The 20133-nt window shown below is 45.6% G+C and overlaps 1 protein-coding gene across 4 annotated transcripts in view; it reads left to right on the top strand.

The window, feature by feature from the left end:
- Window positions 1-20133, top strand: part of LDB1 (LIM domain binding 1) — a 66087-nt gene that overhangs the window by 27761 nt on the left and 18193 nt on the right. The window contains exon 1 of one of the 4 annotated variants that reach the window (XM_035132624.3): window positions 6286-6843. The exons of 2 other annotated variants lie outside the window; for them this stretch is intronic. The gene's annotated coding sequence lies outside the window, so the exon portion shown is untranslated. Of the gene's footprint in view, window positions 1-6285; window positions 6844-20133 lie in introns of those variants that run through there. One more of the 4 variants, XM_088669667.1, reaches the window with a different exon arrangement.

Here is a 20133-nt window from a genome sequence, read left to right as displayed (position 1 = left end):
TGAAGAGAGAACTGCAGGAATTGAGGGGGGGGTTGTTTCCTGTGCTGCTGGACTCCCATGTGTAAAAGGTGGGGGGGGATCTTCTTCTTCCTCTTCCTCTTCTTCTTCTTCCTGTTAAAATATGTATGTGCCCTTTGTCCAAAGATCACAGGGTGGTTCACAACATAAAAATACAAAATGAGAACACAAAATACACAATACCTCCCGCTGGAGACTGAATAGGACTTCCGCCAGCCGCATTCCAGTCCTGCTTCAGCATCCATCCAATGCCTCTTTAATTATTAACTTGACCATAACCAGAACCAGCTGGAGCTGCTGCTGCATCTTTGTGGACCTGCTCCAAAGAGGGATCGCTGAAGGTGAGGATGCGCTGCAAGGCTGCTGTAGCATAAGGATGCCCTAAGTGATCAGACGGGAGAATAAAATGCACACACAGGGCATCTTTTCTTTCTGCCTACTCAAAGGTTGCTAAAGATATGCTCCTACTAGAGGATGTGTTCCTGTGATATGGACTGATGCTGTTAAAAAAAATATGATATTGCTGATGTAGTAAAATTTAAGCTGGTTCCTATGAACCCAGAGAAATGGATCCTGCCCAGGGAGAGCCCAAGGATCCAGGCAAACAGACGAATTTAAGCGTCTCCTGCCTACCAAATAACAAAGACCAAACCAGGACATACGAAGCAAGGCACTTTTATTTTCGCTGTTGCAACAGGGTCCTTCCTCTACACTGACACCCACACCTACCAGTCTACAGGACTTAGTGGTTTTCACCCTCCCCAAATACATGTGGGAAAATTAGCCCTCCAGTTTCTGGATTTTGATACACCCCAAGAGGCAGGTATAATTCCCATGCTCTCCATGCCTAGCTAACATGAAACATAGAACTTCTAGCCTTGTCTAGCTTTGTGGGGATGCTTGCTTGTCTCATTTCCTAAGCCCATTATAATACAGTATGTATATAGACATTCTGTATCACTGCAGTGTTGATGGTGGTGCAGTTGTGTGATGTGTGAATCTGAGATGTCAGGTGGGACAGAAGTCTACAATGTGTGAATGCCTGAAAGAAGTGTACTCCACTGGATTAATAGATCTGGTACTTTGATCTGGAAGATCTTGATGTATATTCAACTGCTGCTAAAGATTACTTATATAGTTCTGAAAAAGAAATGTCCAGCACCAATCCCACCACACCTGTAGAACAGGAATCCTGATAACTTTTATCTCACAGCATTGTGGTGAGGTTAAATACAATAAAGGCTGTAAAGCACTTAGGAAATCAAGAATGTTATAGTAGGCAGTATTTTTGTTCTTATAATAGCATTAGAGGCACCCACATTACTTTCAGTGCCTTCCGGTTCTAGCAAAACATAATATGACAGATGAAATAAATGAGTGTTCTGAATCCCTTAGTTGAGATCCCTGCATTGCAGGGGGTTGGACTAGATGATTCTCAGGGTCCCTTCCAACTCTACAATTCTATGAAAAGGATTTTAAACTGTGTTGGTGCTTAGAGTTGCTTTGCTATGCTTCACAGTGTAGCACAAATACAGGTTTGAAGAGGAGGTGGAAGGGGATAAACTATTTTGCTGTACCTCCAAAATATCAGATTTATATGATTGTTACAGCAAGGGATTGGGTCTCCCTTTCGAGGAAGCCTTGAACTTGCAAGAGCCACAGGTTAAAAACCTCACAAATATGTGTGCATTAGGATATGCTGTGGCTCCATTTCCCAAGCTCATGCAGTTTGGGACCTGAAGAAGTGTTTCCTTGCCACTGTGGATTGTTAGGATGACACCTGATGCCAGGAGAGTAAAATGATTTTTAAAAAACAACAAAATTATATTTTACAAGGGTTATTATTATTACTTTTAAAAACCAGACTCTGGAGTTATCGGGAAAATAGCTTAATAACCAGCCTTTCAGGTTCCATGTGACCATTCAGTGTTTTATCACATGGTATGGTACCCTGAATTTTGGAAATGACTCATAACCCTTTGCTGCAGTAGTGAACATATAGCAGCACTGTCCTTTCCCAGACACCATCACTACAGCCATAGTAACTGGGCACATCAAATGACAGATCCACCATGGTGCTTCTGCTGAAAGGAGCTGTATCTCATGAAGGTGCTATTCTGTGACTCATCCTGTTTTGTCTGCCGTCCCTTGCAAAACCCAAATTTATTAGAGGACTGCTTGGTAGCATTTTAAATCAGAGCCAGAAACTGACCCTTGCACCTAGGGCTAGAACCCTAGGCTATGCTGCTTTTTATGGCACTGAAGCAGCCAAAGGGAGAAAGTCTATTGCTGGCTTTGCTTATTAGGCTAGAAACTCTGTGATCCACTTGGGAGACTGAGTATAGATCTGAGAACGTACGGTAGTAGTAGCAGCTCTGTTTTTTTAAAATACTGGCTTGCTCACCGTGATCATTTCCCTGTCTGCTCTTCTCTTGAGATCAAATGGGTGAAACACCTTCACTACAGTTGTCTGGAACCACCCAAAAGTGTTCACATAACATTTTAATGTTTACCATTCCACTAGAACTGGAGGGGAAACACAGTGAAATTAAAACTAAAATCTAGTTTGTGTTTTTTAAGTTCTTTTCCACAGCATGCATCATTGATCCTTGAAACATGCTACCATAAGATCATGATGATAGCCAATAATTTAACTAACTTCAAAAGGTGTAGAATTTCTTCCTAGACATAATCCTTTCCATTGCCATTAACTAAAATGGTTCAGACATCTTATTTCTTTATAGAAATATTTTTTAAATGAAAAAGCAGTATAATAAATATCAAAGCAGTTTGCAACAACAACAGCAACAAAAGAGTAAAACCACATAGTGAAAACCATATAAAAAAGTTAAACACAGAGCCTCACCAACTTGGGGAATGATCTACGACATTCCTGCAGATTATTTTAGTTCTTGCAGATTATTTTAGTTAGTGATTAAGATGGAATATAAGGGTTCGGGTGAAGTTGTTTAGGATTTTGTAAATAAATACAAGGGCCTCTTGCTGAGGGTGTTACCAGCTTAGGCGAGTGAAATAACTGAAAAGTGAATGGCAAAGGTTGGAGTTACCGTATATGCTGATTCATTGCAGTGTTTCAGGCTTCCTCTGGTACATCTGGAACTGGTTCTTGTCAGAGAGGGGATACTGTGCTAGATGTACTAACCACATAAGACTGATCCTTTGTTTTTATGTAGCGGAGGCTCACATCTCCTTGCTAGACCCTCACTAGAACCAACTGTGATTCTCAGGAAATTTGTGCCCTGAATTCTGCAGCTTAGAGTCTGGTAATTAGAACCATTCCTATTGCTAGGCAGTTCCCGACAGCAGAACTTTGGTTTGTCCCAGTGGCAGTTTGACACACAACACTTTAGCTACAGTGTGTGTGTGTGTGTGTGTGTGTGTGAGAGAGAGAGAGAGAGAGAGAGAGAGAGATTTGGTATTTCAGCACATAATCCAAGCCCCGACTCCTTTTATGAAAAAGAAAACAGATGTGTAGCCTTTCAGCTCCAGTTGCAATTGCACGTTACCCATAGTTCTGCAGAATGAAGTATTCTTTCATTATTTTCTTACTTGCTCTGATGAGTAGCAGGCATTTAAAATGCTGTATTTATTGACTTCTGATTTTAGCATCTGATGAAAATAAGACAATCCTGGTTCAGGCTGCCAGTACATTTAGGCTTGTGCTGCTAAAGCAAGCCATCAGTTAAGTGGAAGACATGCATTCCATATTTTGAGGGTTTGTTCTATTACAGTGAAACCTAGAAACCTGTTACTTAAAAAAAGTCTGTTGTGCTAGAACAGTTGTACAGCTGCAGCTGTATATGTGTGCACATTTGCACAACCAGCTATATCCTCCCCCCCCCCAATTATTTTCCAATGCTCAGTTGAAGGAAGCACCTACTGTAATTTTATGCCTTGAATCTTACTGGGTTTTTTACATGGTGTATGTCTCAAAAATACTCTTCATTACAGGAGAATTAAATACACCAACCAACACCAGCCAATCTGAGTTGCTAAAAAGGCTTGCTCTAAAATGAAATGATACATACTTTGGGGTTTAGTTTCGAAGTTAAAAACAATAATGGGACCCAGGTGGCGCTGTGGTTAAACCACTGAGCCTAGGGCTTGCTGATCAGAAGGTCGGCAGTTCGAATCCCTGCAACAGGGTGAGCTCCCGTTGCTTGGTCCCAGCTCCTGCCAACCTAGCAGTTTGAAAGCACGTCAAAATGCAAGTAGATAAATAGGAACCGCTACAGCGGGAAGGTAAACGGCGTTTCCGTGTGCTGCTCTGGTTTGCCAGAAGCGGCTTTGTCATGCTGGCCACATGACCTGGAAGCTATACGCCGGCTCCCTCGGCCAATAATGCGAGATGAGCGCGCAACCCCAGAGCCGGTCACGACTGGACCTAATGGTCAGGGGTCCCTTTACCTTTACCTTTAAAATGAAATGATACATACTTTGGGGTTTAGTTTCGAAGTTAAAAACAATAATGTGTCTTTTTCCAGCTCTGCCCATCAGTTCTCATTTGCAAAAGCTGCCATGTATCCTTATTTTGGGATGTTACATTCTACAGAACATATATTGCCCATAGAACAGGTGCTGAAAACTCACTTTTGACCCACGTTTCTGGCTAGCACTGGACTTCATGCTTCCCTGCTTAGTAACATTTAGGGTTTGAAAGACATATTGTCTGTACTTGCAAGGTTCATATATCCCAGGGCAGCTCTGAAGGGGACGCAGTGGCATTAGACCTAATGACGAGGAACTTGTAGCTCTCCAGCTGTTGTGGGACTCCATCACAACCGATGGTCAGGGATTATGGGAGTTGTAGTCCAGTGATGTCTGGAAGACACAGGTTCCCTACCCCTGCATTAGTTCAATACTATCTTACATAAAGACCAATTCTATAGATTCACTCTGTTTCTAAAATTAGAAATGCGAAGGCTCAGGTGTGCCTGCAGGTCACTATCCTGCGCTAGAAACCTTCCACTGAATTCTATATGTGCTCATAATATTTGTAGTTATTCATCAGGCGACCAGTATAGGTACTGTACTCTTATTTATGGTTACATGACATGTTCAAGGCTGAGCCCCAGGCTAAGGTTGCATCCTTTTCTCCTGACAGTGGTTCTGTGCTATCGACAGCTGCAGGACATGCAAAGATGCAAAAGGAATGGCTTTCGCCATCCCAGCAACCAAACTGTGAAGCTGTTGGCTCCTCTGTTGGATGGGGGAAACTGACAATCTGAGCCCCAGGCTCCATGGCTGTCCTTGGTGAGCCACAGCACAAGTTTAGTTCTACTGGTTTTAGCCATTGCTCATAGCAACTTGACACAAATTCAGCCCTACTGCAAGGGAAGGCATAACTGTTTTTGGCTACATTTAGAAGAGACCCCATATCACAAAAATGCACCACATCCTGGGAATTGCAGTGAAGGCTTTGGACTGCACAGTCATTACACTGGGATTTAAACATTTTGCATCTGGCATCACAGAAATTTATTCTTTTAGTCTACTCTAAATCAAACCCTACAAGCTAGCAGGATCTGGAGTAGTTAAATGCCCATCTCCTCACATGCAGTTTCGTTAGTAATTATTTTTGTGGTTAACAAAATATCAGTTTCAGCTGGATTCTGTGCATGTTTAATTTACTTGGAAGTAACTCCTACTAAATGCAAAGGGTTTTTGCTTCTTAGGTGCGTCCTTGCGATTACAGACTTTCTTGCAGCAAGCTACCCAGTAGGAAAAAGCACTTCAAGCTATTTATTTCAGCACACAACCCCAACCCTTTCATTGAATTAAAGCGATTTGGGCACTAGATTTGCACAGATGGAAGAAACGAGTGAAACCTCCCAACGTGGCGAAGTTTCTTCCCTACCAGGGATATTTGCAAGACCTGGAATAAGGCACACAGCACTTTAAAGCTCTCCATCCTGCTTAGATGGGAGTGGGGGGGAATTGGCCTTTTTTGTTTTTGTTGTAGAGCCCGAGAGTTTATTCCATGGTGGGAGAAGACCTGGTACTTCCCAGCCTGCTTTACTTAGAGTGGGGAGCTTTTCACCCACCCCTCTTCTTCTTCATCATCATCTTCTTCTTTAAGGGCGGGTGGCATCACCTCCCACCGCAGCTTTCTCTCCTCTGGTCTTTCCGGCTGCCTGGCGTCCCCTTCCCTCCCTGGGATTTACCTCTTTCTGTCTGGGTCTGTCTCTCCCTTTTGTTTTTCTCAGCCTAGGCATGGCAGATCCCTCCCTCTTTCATGCGATCAGAGCAGCCCCTGGAGCGGGGGAGAGAGGAGTGGGAGTGGGGAGGAAAGTCCTCCTCCTCCTCCTCCTCCTTGGAGAGGAGCTTCTGGGCCTCTTTCTGAAAGGCACAGGGAGGTGTGTGCGCGCGCGTGTACGCGAGAGCGAGCGTGTGTGCAAGAGCCGAGCCTCCTCCATGCCCCAACAGAGGGCCTGAGACAGCAGCAGGAGCAGCCATTGTTCAGGGAAAACCTGGCAGACAAAGGACGGGCTTCCTCCTTTTCACCGAAGCCTTCCTGTTTCTTTCGGCGGCCGCTCGCTCCGCTAGGCCTCTCGGCAGCCGCCGCGCTCCGCTCCCGCCTCGTCCAGTTGCAACCCGGCTCCTGGCCTTTTTCTAAATTATTCTTTCCCCCCCTTTCCATTTTGAACTTTCTCTCTCCTCTCCCCATGGCTGGCTGGGAGTAAAGCACCCTCGGGCAGCAGGGATGTTCTGAGTTCCCGTCCTGCCGCCTTCTCCCACTTCTCCCCCCCACCCCACCGTCCCGCCCCTCGCCCTCAACAGCGACACTCCGGCACTTCTCCCCAGGTAAGGCTCGGAGCTTGCCGCTCGCGCTCGGATCAAGTTCGGGGGAGGTCCGCGAGGCCGTCCCGGGTGCCTAGAAAAGGTCTAGGGGGGTGGAGGAGGCGGCTGCGGCTGGGGGCGGTTCAATGGCTTCTTCCCAGCCACGGCTCTTGAATGGATGCGGCGCGGCGAAGGGCTTACTCCATCCGAGCATGTCTGCGCTCCCAGAGCCATGTGAGGATTGGGAAGGAGCAGTGCTGGGTAGGAAAGGGCAGAGGGATTGAAGACACTCCGCCTTGGATTTTGGGTGGGTGGGTGGGTGGATCTCCCAGCGAGGGGGTCTTGTTGTTTCCAGGCTGTTTTTTCTTTCTTCTGGATTCCTCCCCCCCCAGTGTCTTCAGGCAGTGACACTAGGCCCTACTCTCCTCGGAACAGAGTTGCAAGCTGGCCCTTAAGTAAGAGTGGGTGTGGGAAGGGAAAGGAACTGAAGGGTAGATTTGGGGATGGGGGCTTCCTGGGTCTGTGGGCTTTGCTTATGAGCAGCAGCAGCAAAGATCATAAAGTTTCCTTCAAGGTGTGTGTGTATGTTTGGTCAGTGGGCCAAGGAGGCGGCCAAGACAGGAGCGAGACCAGAATTCTCCTCTAGTGGAGTTTGCAACTCCCAAGTCTGCTGTTTTCAAAACAGGGGAATGGCAAAATCTCGGAGTGTTATGAGGAAATTGTGGAAATGGTTTTGGTTTTTTTGGGGGGGGGGATAGGTCCCTGGAGATAAGCAGCACTAGGGGTCGCAGTGTGCATGATGGGGTCCTTTAATTTTTCTTTGCCGGAGGATGTTTTCCTGCTGTCACTCTGCAGCAGCCTCCCCTGGCCTCAGACCTTTTCCTTCTGTCTTGCTCCAGCTTCTTTCGGTAAACCAGAATAGCTTGTGTTTGGCTGAGAGCTCTTTCCCCTGGAAAACCAGTTGCAAGTTTTTCCAGTTTCCAGGCTGCTCAGCGAGGCTAGAGCTGGACAGAGTAGTGGAGGAGTGGCCTTTGCAAGCCTTCCCAGGTTTTATGCATTTCTTAAGTTTCAAACAAATATTCAGACTTGGGATAGGACAATAGTTCCTGGGGAAAATGTGGAGAGTATTTTCATATTCTGTGATTCTTCTTAGTATCCTTGAGTCTAAACATGCTCTGTAGCTCTATCAAACCTTGTCCAGGGGGCAAAATTTGCATTGGACACAATGTCTTCAACTTGGAAGAGCCGGCGACTTGTACCCTTATGAGTTTATTTACTGTGTTCCTTCCCTAGTGGAGAGCACATTTGTCTTGGGATCATTAGACACACTGGCTAATTCTAATCTAGACCCTAGCCTAGAGGCTTCTGGTTGACTCAGAGCAGGGTAAAGAGGTGGGGATATGTTGAGCCCATGAAAGAGAATTCTCACCTGCACTAGGCTTAAATGAAGCCTTCTACAACCTGGTGCCCTCCAGAGGTTTTGGACTGCTGACCTCAACCCCCAGCCAGCATAGTCAATGGTCAGGGAGAAGGGGAGAGGTAGTCCATCTGCAACAATTGGGGGCACCAGGTCAGGGACAGTTGCTTCAGTGTGTCTTGGAACTGTATACTGAAATTAAAACATGTCCAGTTCTTTACAGACTCTTGCCTCAAAGAGGCCCTGCATACCAGACACATAACACTGTTAGTGTAGACACCTCTACATAACTTGAATTTCCAGTTTAGTGTCTCCCTTTGGTTTCTTGCAAGTCCTCAGAACAGTCCTTAATAAAACCGACAGTCAGGGAGAAGGATTTGTTAAAATCTCAGCTAAAAGTTTGACAGACAACCTTGTGGCACATTAAAGACTAAACACATTTATGACAGCATACATTTTTGTATGACCAAACTCTGGTCTATATGAAAGTTTGTGCCATAATAAATTGGTTAGTCTTTAAGGTGCCTCAAGACTTTACATTTTGCTTCAACAGATTAACAAGGATATTGTATCCAGACTTGGGGAAGGGTATGGGGGGGTGTTATTTGACAGCAAATCATAAAAAGCTTTTGGCCTCTGTTGTGTGTTGACAATGTCAGTATTCACTGTGGAAAGTTAGATAAGGGATGAGATGCAGCTTCTCTAGAAGATTTGATGAATAGAGGCTGCAATCAAGAGCTGCTCAAGGGGCACCATCTGTCCTCCAAGGTTTAAGTTTCCCCATCTGGGTAGTTATACTGAACATGGGATGACTAAAGCAGTGCTGGAAAGCAGCAACCTCTCCATGACAGACTGGCCACATGCAGTGTAAAGCACAGTATTGTGCTTCATCTGCACTGAGCCCAGTAGGGAGTACAAACAGGTCAGTAAGAATCATTTAAGCAGGCTGAGAAAAGCAAATAATAGGACAACAACCAATTTATTAATCTCCTTATTTCTTTGATATAAACAAGCCATTTCTATCTTTTCTGCATATGTTTGAGTTTATTTGGAGGAGTATGCTGGTAAAATGTTTACGTTAATACTGCCAAAGGAGATGTCTGATACTTTGGTGTCTCTCCTTTTCTGGAAGCATCAATGAAGGAGCTGAAGAAGTCTCCCCACAATGGATAATCTCTTGTTGCTGGGAAGTTTTGAATGCGCAGGGATCTGTGTTTGAGTTTAGTGTCTCACTTGGAACAGTGCAGAATCATAAAGCACTCTAAAGATTTAAAATGTAACTATGACTTGCACAACAGTGCTATCACACTTTAGGTATGTGCCCTGTGTTTTCGAAGGATTGTCAGAGAACACCTTCCTGCCCAGGAATCCCATGAACATTTTCCATTTCACCCATCAAATATAATAATAATAATAATACATTTTTATTTATACCCCGCCCTCCTCAGTCAAAACCGGGCTCAGGGCGGCTAACACCAATAAAATTACAGTAAGACATAAAAGAAAAGAAAACAATTAATTAAAATACAGATTAAAATACAATATTAAAATTTAAAATGCAGCCTCATTTTAAGTAGTCCATAAATCCAAACCATGAGGGAGGAAAACACAGGGGTTAGACTAAATCCAACCCAAAGGCCAGGTGGAACAGCTCTGTCTTGCAGGCCCTGCGGAAAGATGACAAATCCCGCAGGGCCCTGGTCTCCTGTGAGAGAGCATTCCACCAAGTTGGGGCCAATACTGAAAAGGCCCTGGCCCTAGTTGAGGCCAATCTAGCCACCTTAAGGCTCGGGATCTCCAGAATATTGTTGTTTGTGGACTGTAAGGTCCTCCGTGGGGCATACCAGGAGAGGCGGTCCTGTAGGTACGAGGGTCCCAAGCCGCATAGGGCTTTAAAGGTCAAAACCAGCACCTTAAACCTGATCCTGTACTCCACCGGGAGCCAGTGCAGCTGGTGAAGCACTGGATGAATGTGATCCTGTGGCCGGTACCCCGTAAGGAGCCTCGCCGCGGCATTCTGCACCCGCTGGAATTTCTGGGTCAGCTTCAAGGGCAGCCCCCCATAGAGCAAGTTACAATAATCAAGCCTGGAGGTGACCGTCGCATGGATCACTGTGGCCAGATCAGGGTGAGAGAGGTAAGGGACCAACTGTTTGATACGGCGGAGATGGAAAAATGCCACCTTAGCTGTGGCTGCAACCTGCGCCTCCATGGAAAGCGAGGCATCGAAGGTTACACCCAAGCTCTTGACAGAAGGCGCTGGCACTAATTGAGCCCCTGCAAGAGATGGGAGTTGACCCCCCCACCCCCAAGTCGTCCTGACCCAGCCAGAGGACCTCTGTCTTCAAAGGATTTAGCTTCAGTCGGCTCCCATGTAGCCATCCAGCCACAGCTTCCAAGCACTTGGTCAGTGTGTCCGGGGCCGAGGCAGGGTGGCTGTCCATCAACAGATAGATCTGGGTGTCATCAGCATATTGAAGACAACCCAGCCCAAAACTCCAGACAGTCTGGGCAAGGGGGCGCATAAAGATACGAAAAAGCATCGGGGAAAGGATTGCGCCTTGCGGGGCTCAACACACCAAGGAGTGTATACCCAAGTTGAGCATATACTATACATGTGATGAAATACTCCTGTCTGTATTACTATGTTTTTGTGTCACCTTATGCAGTGGTTCATCCCCCCCACAACTATTCAGATCCAAGCATTTGAAGAGCTCCTGTCAATTACAGACTATGCCCATCATCTTTGTCTTATTGTCTGTGGTCAGTTCCAGATTGCTTATGGGTCTCCTGTGGTAGAAAGAGATCTAGTAGGCATTGCTGCTTCTCCATGTTGTTCTATCCAGTTGTCATGTAAAGTGGAGGGTTCTCTAGCTATTGAGTAGCACCATAGATTTTCCAGTAGGAATTTATTTGGGCAACAAGAGCTTCCTTTCTTTTCTTTTTTACAAGATTGTAATAGCACCCGGATTTCAAACTATTGTTTTGAGCAGGTTATGTTGTAGTATGATTGGGGCCTGCGGGCTAAACATCACAGCCTGGATCTGCACACATGAAAACCTGCCGATTCCAGTATCTCCTTCAACAAAGCTCAGTGTTGCAAAACAAAACCATTAGTGATTAGGTGAGGGATTATCAGTTCCCCAAAGCTGCATCTTCTTAGCTCCGTCACACCATCTCTTGAACATGCTCAGTACTGATTCAGATCTATTCTGTAGCTTTTGGAAACTGATCTAATGGAAATGTGGCTTTTCATTGTGCTTCTTTATTTTGGTTTAGAATTCCACAGCAGAGAGTCCTAGCCCAGACTCTGCAGGTCCTTGGCACTAGATTTAAGGCATGCCATCCACTCTCCAAAGCACTGTGCTACTGCCAACCCACGGGGGCTCATGGTTGCAGAGCACTTTGCTGATCAAGCTGACAAGTATAATTTAAAAAGCCCACAACTCACACTTTTATTTCCTCTACTTCTTTGTCAAGGCCTTTCCAGTTGTATAGAGGTATATATGCTCCATTTTGCTTTTTGAAATCTCCCTTTCCATGAGCGTATTTGGGCCAGCTCATGTAAGGGTTAATTCGTTTGGAATGTAGAATAGCTTTGGAGGTTATAAAGAAATGGCAATAATGTACATACAATTGACTAGCATTGGTAATGCAAATACTGTACTGTAATGGATGTGCTTGCCAGTCTCTAAAAGGAAAGCTGCTCAGCTTATTCCATGGGTAAGAGGCATGAGCCCCAAATGGTAGACCACCTCATCTCATGTGTCTTACCGTGGGTGGAATGGGGAGAGAGATGTATGATCCCTCTTCAGGCTTTATACTGGAAGCATGAACCACTGGCACATCTGCTTTGCTGTAGTAAAGGTAAAGGGACTCCTGACCATTAGGTCCAGTCATGACCGACTCAGGGGTTGCGGCGCTCATCTCGCGTTATTAGCCGAGGAAGCCAGTGTACAGCTTCCAGGTCATGTGGCCAGCATGACAAAGCCGCTTCTGGCGAACCAGAGCAGCACACGGAAACGCTGTTTACCTTCCCGCTGTAGCGGTATCTATTTATCTACTTGCACTTTGACGTGCTTTCAAACTGCTAGGTTTGCAGGAGCTGGGACCGAGCAACAGGAGCTCACCCCGTCGCAGGGATTCAAACTGCTGACCTTCTGATCGGCAAGCCCTAGGCTCAGTGGTTTAAGCCACAGCGCCACCCGCATCCCGTTTTGCTGTAGTACGTCACCTAATATGCCTGGTTTTTTTTCTCTCTCTGTGGCTTTTAAAATGATAAATAGGACCACCCTTTCTGCACCAAGAATTTAGAGTTCCAGAATGGAGTACTTTGGGATTCTGCCTTGGCCTTAAATGTTGGTTGAAGTGTGCAGGCTGTAATCCTGTAAACACTTACTTGGCTGATAGACCTACTGAGCCTAGTAGGGCTAGTGAAATAGATAACCGTCTCTTCAATTGACCAAATTTCTGCCTTTTTCTCCTCGCTTAACACTGTTGCATTATAGGCTTTGAGGCATCAGTCTTGATATAAATGTGGATGCATAACCTCTGAAATCGTGTAGACTTCAAAATGGGCAGCACTGGTAGGACAAAATCTGGAGTAATGCACATTACTTTAGGGAATATTTTCCTCCAGCTTTTGATCCTTAAAACAGCAGCATGTGAGACCACAATCCTTCTACCTGTTCTTTCTTTGTCTCTTTTTTATTTGCTGTGTTTCTGTCTTGTTGTCTCCTAAAGCGGAATACATCAGTGAAAGAAAGACAGAGGGCCTTCCATCAAACTTACAAACTAAAAAGACAAGACACACAAGGGAAGAGGGATAAAATGGTGAGCTGTAGGTAGGCAGTTTTAACTTGTGTGTGCTTCCTTCACCTCTCCAGTCTCAGGGTTGGAGCACATACTAGTGTTTTGGAACTCTTGGTGGAATGTTGCCTTATACACTGCGGTGTGTTGTATCTTCTGAGTGTACAGGAAACTTAATGGGAGCCAAGAAGCACCTATTTATAGTGCCAGAAGCAATGCTGGGATAACAGATTTCAGTGTATCAAAGACACGGCAGGCCAAAGTTGCAGGCCCAGTTGATCTTCTGCAGAATGATAGTTGAAGGATCTTTGCAGCAAATTAGTGGTTGTGGAAACTTTGACTTTGATCCTTTTGCATTTGATACTGCATTCTACTTTCCATCCATTACTTTTGATATTTGTTAAAGAAAACTCTCCCCCCTCCCCTAAAGCTTGATAAAATTATCCCAGCCACCTTGTTGGCATGTCTCCTTTCTTATATTGTATTATTATTATTATTATTATTATTATTATTATTATTATTATTATTAAGATACCGAGATGTTAATAAGTTACGAGAGTCCCTTTCATGAATTGCAGGGTTGGGGAGCCTGTGGTCCTTCAGGTGTTCTTAGACTCCCCTTGGTGGCAGCCAGCATGGCCACTAGCCAGGAGTGATGAGAATTCTAGCTCAACAATATCTGGAGGCCTGCAGATTCCCCCTCCCCAATGCATTGCAGTCCACACAAGTCTATATTTCTCCTAACATTTATCTGCACCAGTCCTGCTTACCATTCTACCCCTGCTGCAATCATGAGACCACTTTTAAGTATATTTATTATTTTAGTTATTATTTGCATTTGCTGATCACCTTAGACTATGTTCTTTAGGTGCCATGAAGCAGATAGATTTTAAAACAAAATTTAAAGCACAGCATAGACAAATGCAAGCAAATTCAGTATAAAGTCCAATACCAAACACAACCTTTCTCACCTTCACTGGCTCCTCATTTGCTTCCAGGCCCAATTCAAAGTGTTTGTTTTGACCTGCAAAGCCTTACACTGACTGGAACTTTGGAACCTGGCAGAAGACATACTTCTGTATTTATTTATCAATCCATGCCATATGACGATCTAAACTGCTTTGCCCGAGTGCCCAGTCAGTCTGACATACAAAGAGTAGTTGCTAGAGAAGAGGACCTTCTCAACAGAGTCCCTTCGGTTGTGAAATGCCCTCTCAACCTGATACCTACGTTAATGTCTTTACAATACCCTAAGAAGGATCGGCCAATGGCCCATCCAGTCCACATCCTGTTCTCCCAGTGGCCAATCAGATGTTTTGGGAAACCAGCAAGCAGGACCCAAGCACAGGAGCACTCTCCCCTCTGTATTACTGCCACCAACTGTGGAGGCAGAGCTTGTCCATCATAGCTTGTAACCACTGATCCACCAGACAGACTTAGTTGTTCTCCAAGGCCTTTTAACATCTTCTCGCCTTCCTTTACATCTAGATGGGGTTGTAGCCGGGATGCCAACTTAGCTGGTGAAAGGCACTCTGCACCACAGATACCACCTGCACCTCTAACAACAATGATGGATCTAAGAGTGCCCTCAGGCTATAAACATGCTTCTTCAGAGGGTGTGCAACCTCATCCAGAATTCCATGCTGGAAAGTAAACTTCATAACCCCTTTGCAACATGGTGTTTCCAACAGAGTACAGCACCAGGGAAGAGACTTCTGGCACCTTAAAAGATGTGCAACGTTTATTATAGCACAATCTGAGCCTTCTGGCACCTTAAAAGATGTGCAACTTTTATTATAGCACAATCTTTTGTGGACTGGGGTCCACTTTATCAGATACACCAGTGCTTCCCAAACTTGGGTCTCCAGCTGTTTTTGGACTACAATGCCCACCATCCCCAGCTACCAGAACTAGTAGTAAGGGATGATGGAAATTGTAGCTCAAAAACAGCTGGAGACCCAAGTTTGGGAAGCACTGAGATACATGAAGTGCTATTCTATGTTTGTAGGTCAGTATAAACCTGGTGGTACAGAGAGGAAGAAGAAAGCAGCAAAGTCAGGGTGAAATGAAATGCAAAAATGTAACAGCTGGGCTAAAGCTTAAACGTACAGTATACAAAGTAATCACAGGGACCATTCACAAAACTGTGTTAAAGATAACAAAAGGTCTATGAAAGCTTATACCATAGTAAAATTTGTTAGTCTGTAAGGTCATACACAACTCTTCGTTTTTGTTGCAACAGACTAGCATAGTTATCCCTCTGTAGATGGCTAGAATACTCTATACGCACAACAACTAAACAGAGGTTTTTGGATGTTAGGAAGAGCATACTTAGCTGCCTTATACCGAGTCAGACCATTGGTCTATCTTGCTCAGTATTATCTGCTCTGACTAGCAGTAGCTGTCCAGGATTTCAGACAGGGATGCCAGGAATTGAATTTAGTTTTGGGTTTGGTGTTGCAGATATAGTGAAAAAAAATATGCCTGCACTCTGTAAGGGGTGTCATAACAACATAAGCAAAGCCTGCTGGATCAGGCCAATGACCCATTTTCTAGCATCCTGTACTCATAGTGGTTAACCAGATGTTTGTGGGAAACCCTAAGCAGGACCTGAGCACAAGAGCGCTCTCCCCTCCTGTGGTCTCCAGTGGCTGGTATTCAGAAGCATTGCTGCCATCCATCCCAGTGTCAGGCCCCTTTGTAGTGCATGCTAACCACACTAGGACATCATCCTGCTGAAATGGCATTAGGAGTAACTAATATGAACATGTACCATCATGAGGGATGTCACTGATTTGAATCCCCCCCTTTCCTCTGCAGCCTCTCTAGTTGCAGCTGGGTATTGAGGTTTCCTAATTCTAGCCATGAAATGTGTGCTGAGATATGAAGATTCTGAATACTGCTTGTCAAATGTGATCAGGCTAGGGCTCTGACAGACATCCAGGAGAAAGGAGCAGCTACTGCAAAGACTGCTGTACATGCTTCGTGAAGTTCAAAGTCACACATAAATGAATTGGATCAGGGTGACCTTATTGCCAATGGGACAATAGAAGAGAAGTGGCTAACCCCTCGCCCAGGGACCTAACCTGGTCTGCCAAGGAAATTTGTCTGTCTATCTTCTCAGCTGATCTGCACTGGAGCAGCTGAGGAGGTGGAGGTATAGGTGTGCTTCTCCTAGGACTGTGTACAGAAAGCAAGAGAGCACACTTGCGAAAGGGTGGAGTGGTCCACTTTTACACGCACCCATCACTGGCCCCTCAGGTCAAAAAATGTTTTCCACTCCAGACTAGAAGATATTTAGGGTCCAAGTAATTTAAAGCTTTAAAGTTCATGAGCAACCCATTTCCTTTTCCCAAAAGGCTATTCAAAACTCTGGAGCTGGCAGATATTGCACCCACAAACTGCCCCCTTGTAGGAGCCAGAATGCTGCTGTGTTGGGTGACTTTCTTTGTCTCATTGGCACTAGTCTGCCTAATTCAGTTATTCTAGGAAAAGCTATATGTTTGGTCTCTAATCAAGGGCTAAGTGCTCAGCTGCTCAGAGTACTTGGGAGTTGCTCTAACTCTTTGTGATTTATGGCCTGTGACATTCCAGCTGTGTGCCGGAGCCTTGGTACAGAAAGCAGAGTTCAGGTCATGCATTTGGCATTTTTAACATTGGATAGCAACTTTGCTTCCTCAGTTACACAATCCTTTTTAAGCACTTGTCTTGCATCTTCATGTAACAATCTTAAGCCAGTTAGCTTTCTCTGGTGCAGTATATTCCAAGTGCTACTGCTCGTCTTTGCCCTATGGCCAAGCTGCAGTAGGAATCTCTTCAGAATCCCAAAACTTATCAGAGTCTGTAGGCTACACTAACCTTCTTCCTGGCTGATGCCGAACAACCCTCACAGCAAACAGTCCAGCAGGTGAAGCTCTTAGCCATTGTGTGGGTTTTTCCTCTACTCTCTACTGTCCTTCCCCAGATGAATTCACCCAGCATCACACCTCCCTCCCTTTCAGTTAAACCATTATTAAAGGTAAAAGGTAAAGGACCCCGGACAGTTAAGTCCAGTCGCGGATGACTCTGGGGTTGCGGCGCTCATCTCGCTTTATTGGCTGAGGGAGCCGATATGTGTCCGCAGACAGTTTTTCCGGGTCATGTGGCCAGCCTCTTGACTAAGCTGCTTCTGGTGAAACCAGAGCAGAGCATGGAAATGCCATTTACCTTCCCGCCGGAGTGATACCTATTTATCAACTTGCACTTTGATGTGCTTTCAAACTGCTAGGTTGGCAGGAGCTGGGACTGAGCAACAGGAGCTCACCCCGTTATGGGGATTCGAACCGCTGACCTTCCGATTGGCAAGCCCTAGGCTCAGTGGTTTAGACCACAGCACCACCTGTGTATTATTATTATTATTTATTAGTTTTATTAGTTTATTATTACTACACATTTATTAGAACACCTGATAACATAATACTGTTCTCTATTAGATGACCCTTTCTCTGGGATCCAATTCTAGGTTGTCTTCTGGAACATCCCTACTCCCAACATAAAAAGGTAAAGGGACCCCTGACCATTAGGTCCAGTCATGACCGACTCTGGGGTTGCGCGCTCATCTCGCATTATTGGCCGAGGGAGCCGGCGTATAGCTTCCAGGTCATGTGGCCAGCATGACAAAGTCACTTCTGGCAAACCAGAGCAGCACATGGAAATGCCGTTTACCTTCCCACTGTAGCGGTTCCTATTTATCTACTTGCATTTTGACGTGCTTTCGAACTGGTAGGTTGGCAGGAGCTGGGACCGAGCAACGGGAGCTCACCCCGTCACAGGGATTCGAACCGCCGACCTTCTGATCAGCAAGCCCTAGGCTCAGTGGTTTAACCCACAGCGCCACCTGGGTCCCTACTCCCAACATAGTCTGTTCTTAAAGAAACTGCTATGCTACTTTGTGCTCCAGGGAAGCAAAGTGCAAATTCACACAATCCTATTTGCCTTGTGATAATTGTTGCAGATGAGTGACAGTAGTAAACATCCAGCCAGGATGATTAGGTATTGCAGATACACCAATCTAAAAAGGCAAGCATATAACTTCATAACTTGCAACAATGGATTGTGTGAACCATCAGTAGCTGCATAGCTGCCAAGTTATCCCTTTTTTTAAGGGATTTTCCATTATGCTGAATAGGCTTCCTCGTGAGAAAAGGGAAAACTTGGCAGCTATGAGTAGCTGGCACTTGATCCTTGAAGTCTGTAAATTTGGGTTGCACTTAAAACCAATTCAAACATTGAGAAAAGGCATGTAGCACAATGGACTTCCCGGACTATGCCACTTCAGAATCCCAGAATGTCCCTGCATCTTTGACTGCTTCCCAACTTCAAAAACCTTGTCCATCTGGAAATATAGGATATAATAGGGAATGATATTAGAATAATTTTCTTATTGATGTGCTAGGTTTCTCAATATGGGCAGTTTTAAGGAAGAAGAATTTAAACTTGCAACCCCTCACCAGAGTTCTGATGTGATATAGTCCGAGGACTATGCTATGTGCTATTTCTCAGAGTATTTGAATTGGCTCCAAGTCTCTTACTGAACTGGTGGCCTTTGGTTTACACCAGGGGTCCCCAGACTTACCGCGCAGTGGGCCGGTGCCCGCCGCGCCAACCGCGCAGCGGGCCGGAGGGTAGGGGAGTGCGCGCGCAGCGGGCCGGAGGGCGGGGGAGTGCGCGCCCGTGCGTATGCGCACACGCACACGGGCGGGAAAAAATCGCCGAAAATCGCTTGTGCGCATGTGTATGGGCCTCCCCCGACCCGGAAGTGCATCGGAAATGACCTCTTCTGGGTCGGGAGAGGCCCATACGCATGCGCACAAAGGATTTTCGGCGATTTTTTGCCGATTTTTAAGATCGTCGCCGCGCCGCGCGCTGTAAGAGCGGGCGACGGGGGTCGTCGCGGGCCGGATTGGGAGGCCGATTGGGCCGCATCCGGCCCGGGGGCCGTAGTTTGGGGACCCCTGGTTTACATAGATGTAAATGTGATCCACTGGGGTTTGAGCTTTTAAAGGCCATTGAATGTATTGCTTTTATAAACTGGTCCTGTGCCCACAGAATCCACTGCATGGAATGTGTGGTTCTGTAGGACCACTAGAAACAGTGATTTGGAGATCACAGTGTGACCTTGCTGGAGCCCAGATCTTTTGCTCCTAAAAATTAGCATTCAAGGCACAGGAAGGAAAAATACCACTCCTAGAAACTCCCTTCTGGGTTTTTGCTCCGAGTGTAGAGCAGGCATAGGCAACCTTGGCTCTCCAGATGTTTTGGGACTTCAACTCCCATGATCCCTAGCTAACAGGGCCAGTGGTCAGGGATCATGGGAGTTGTAGTTCCAAAACATCTGGAGAGCCAAGGTTGCCTATGCCTGGTCTAGAGCCTTGTGTTGACCACCTGGCCTGCTGTGAGTTTGCTCAGATAAGGGTCATGCCTGCCAGCTGGATTCAGTTCCTCACCTCTTTTGTGGAACGTATAAAGTAATGTCCTTGTTTCTGGGATAGTGAGGCATCTTGACTCAACCCATCTGGAAAACCACATAATAAACGGAGCCAGTGACTTTCAACTTTGATGTGCCTACCAGCTAGTATGCTTTCAAGGTGGCTTTCGTCAGAGCACACGGCTGTCAGTCCTAACATATAACACCTCCGCAAACCCAGACCAGATTTAGACAAGGCAGTAGGCAAGTGAAAAACATTTATACATGCAAGGTTTCCCATAGTCTGGTGTCCGATTTAAAGCGGCCTTAACTTGTATGCTGCTCCCTACAGATCTAGTGCTTGCATGCCATGGTATGGCCTCCATCCAAGCTGTAGAGTGCAAAAGGTGCATGGAATGAGGTCAGCACATGGGTTAAGAACCTTTTGGTATGATGCTGGACCATGTGATGCCGTTTTCTTTCCTAAGTGCTTTTTGCGCATCTTTGAACCAAGCCTTAGTCTTGAAATTTAAAACACCTAATTTGCAAAGACCTGAAATATGTATGACTCAAAATAAAAGGGCAGAATGGGCTGTAGCACTTCAGTCTGAAGGACAAGGGATGCCATTTACAAATCCCCCTC

Source organism: Zootoca vivipara, chromosome 5 (assembly GCF_965207765.1).
Source record: "Zootoca vivipara chromosome 5, rZooViv2.hap1.1, whole genome shotgun sequence".
Taxonomy (NCBI): Eukaryota; Metazoa; Chordata; class Lepidosauria; order Squamata; family Lacertidae; genus Zootoca; species Zootoca vivipara.
Note: the sequence above shows the minus strand (reverse complement) of the source record. Positions and strands in the feature narration are given on the sequence as shown.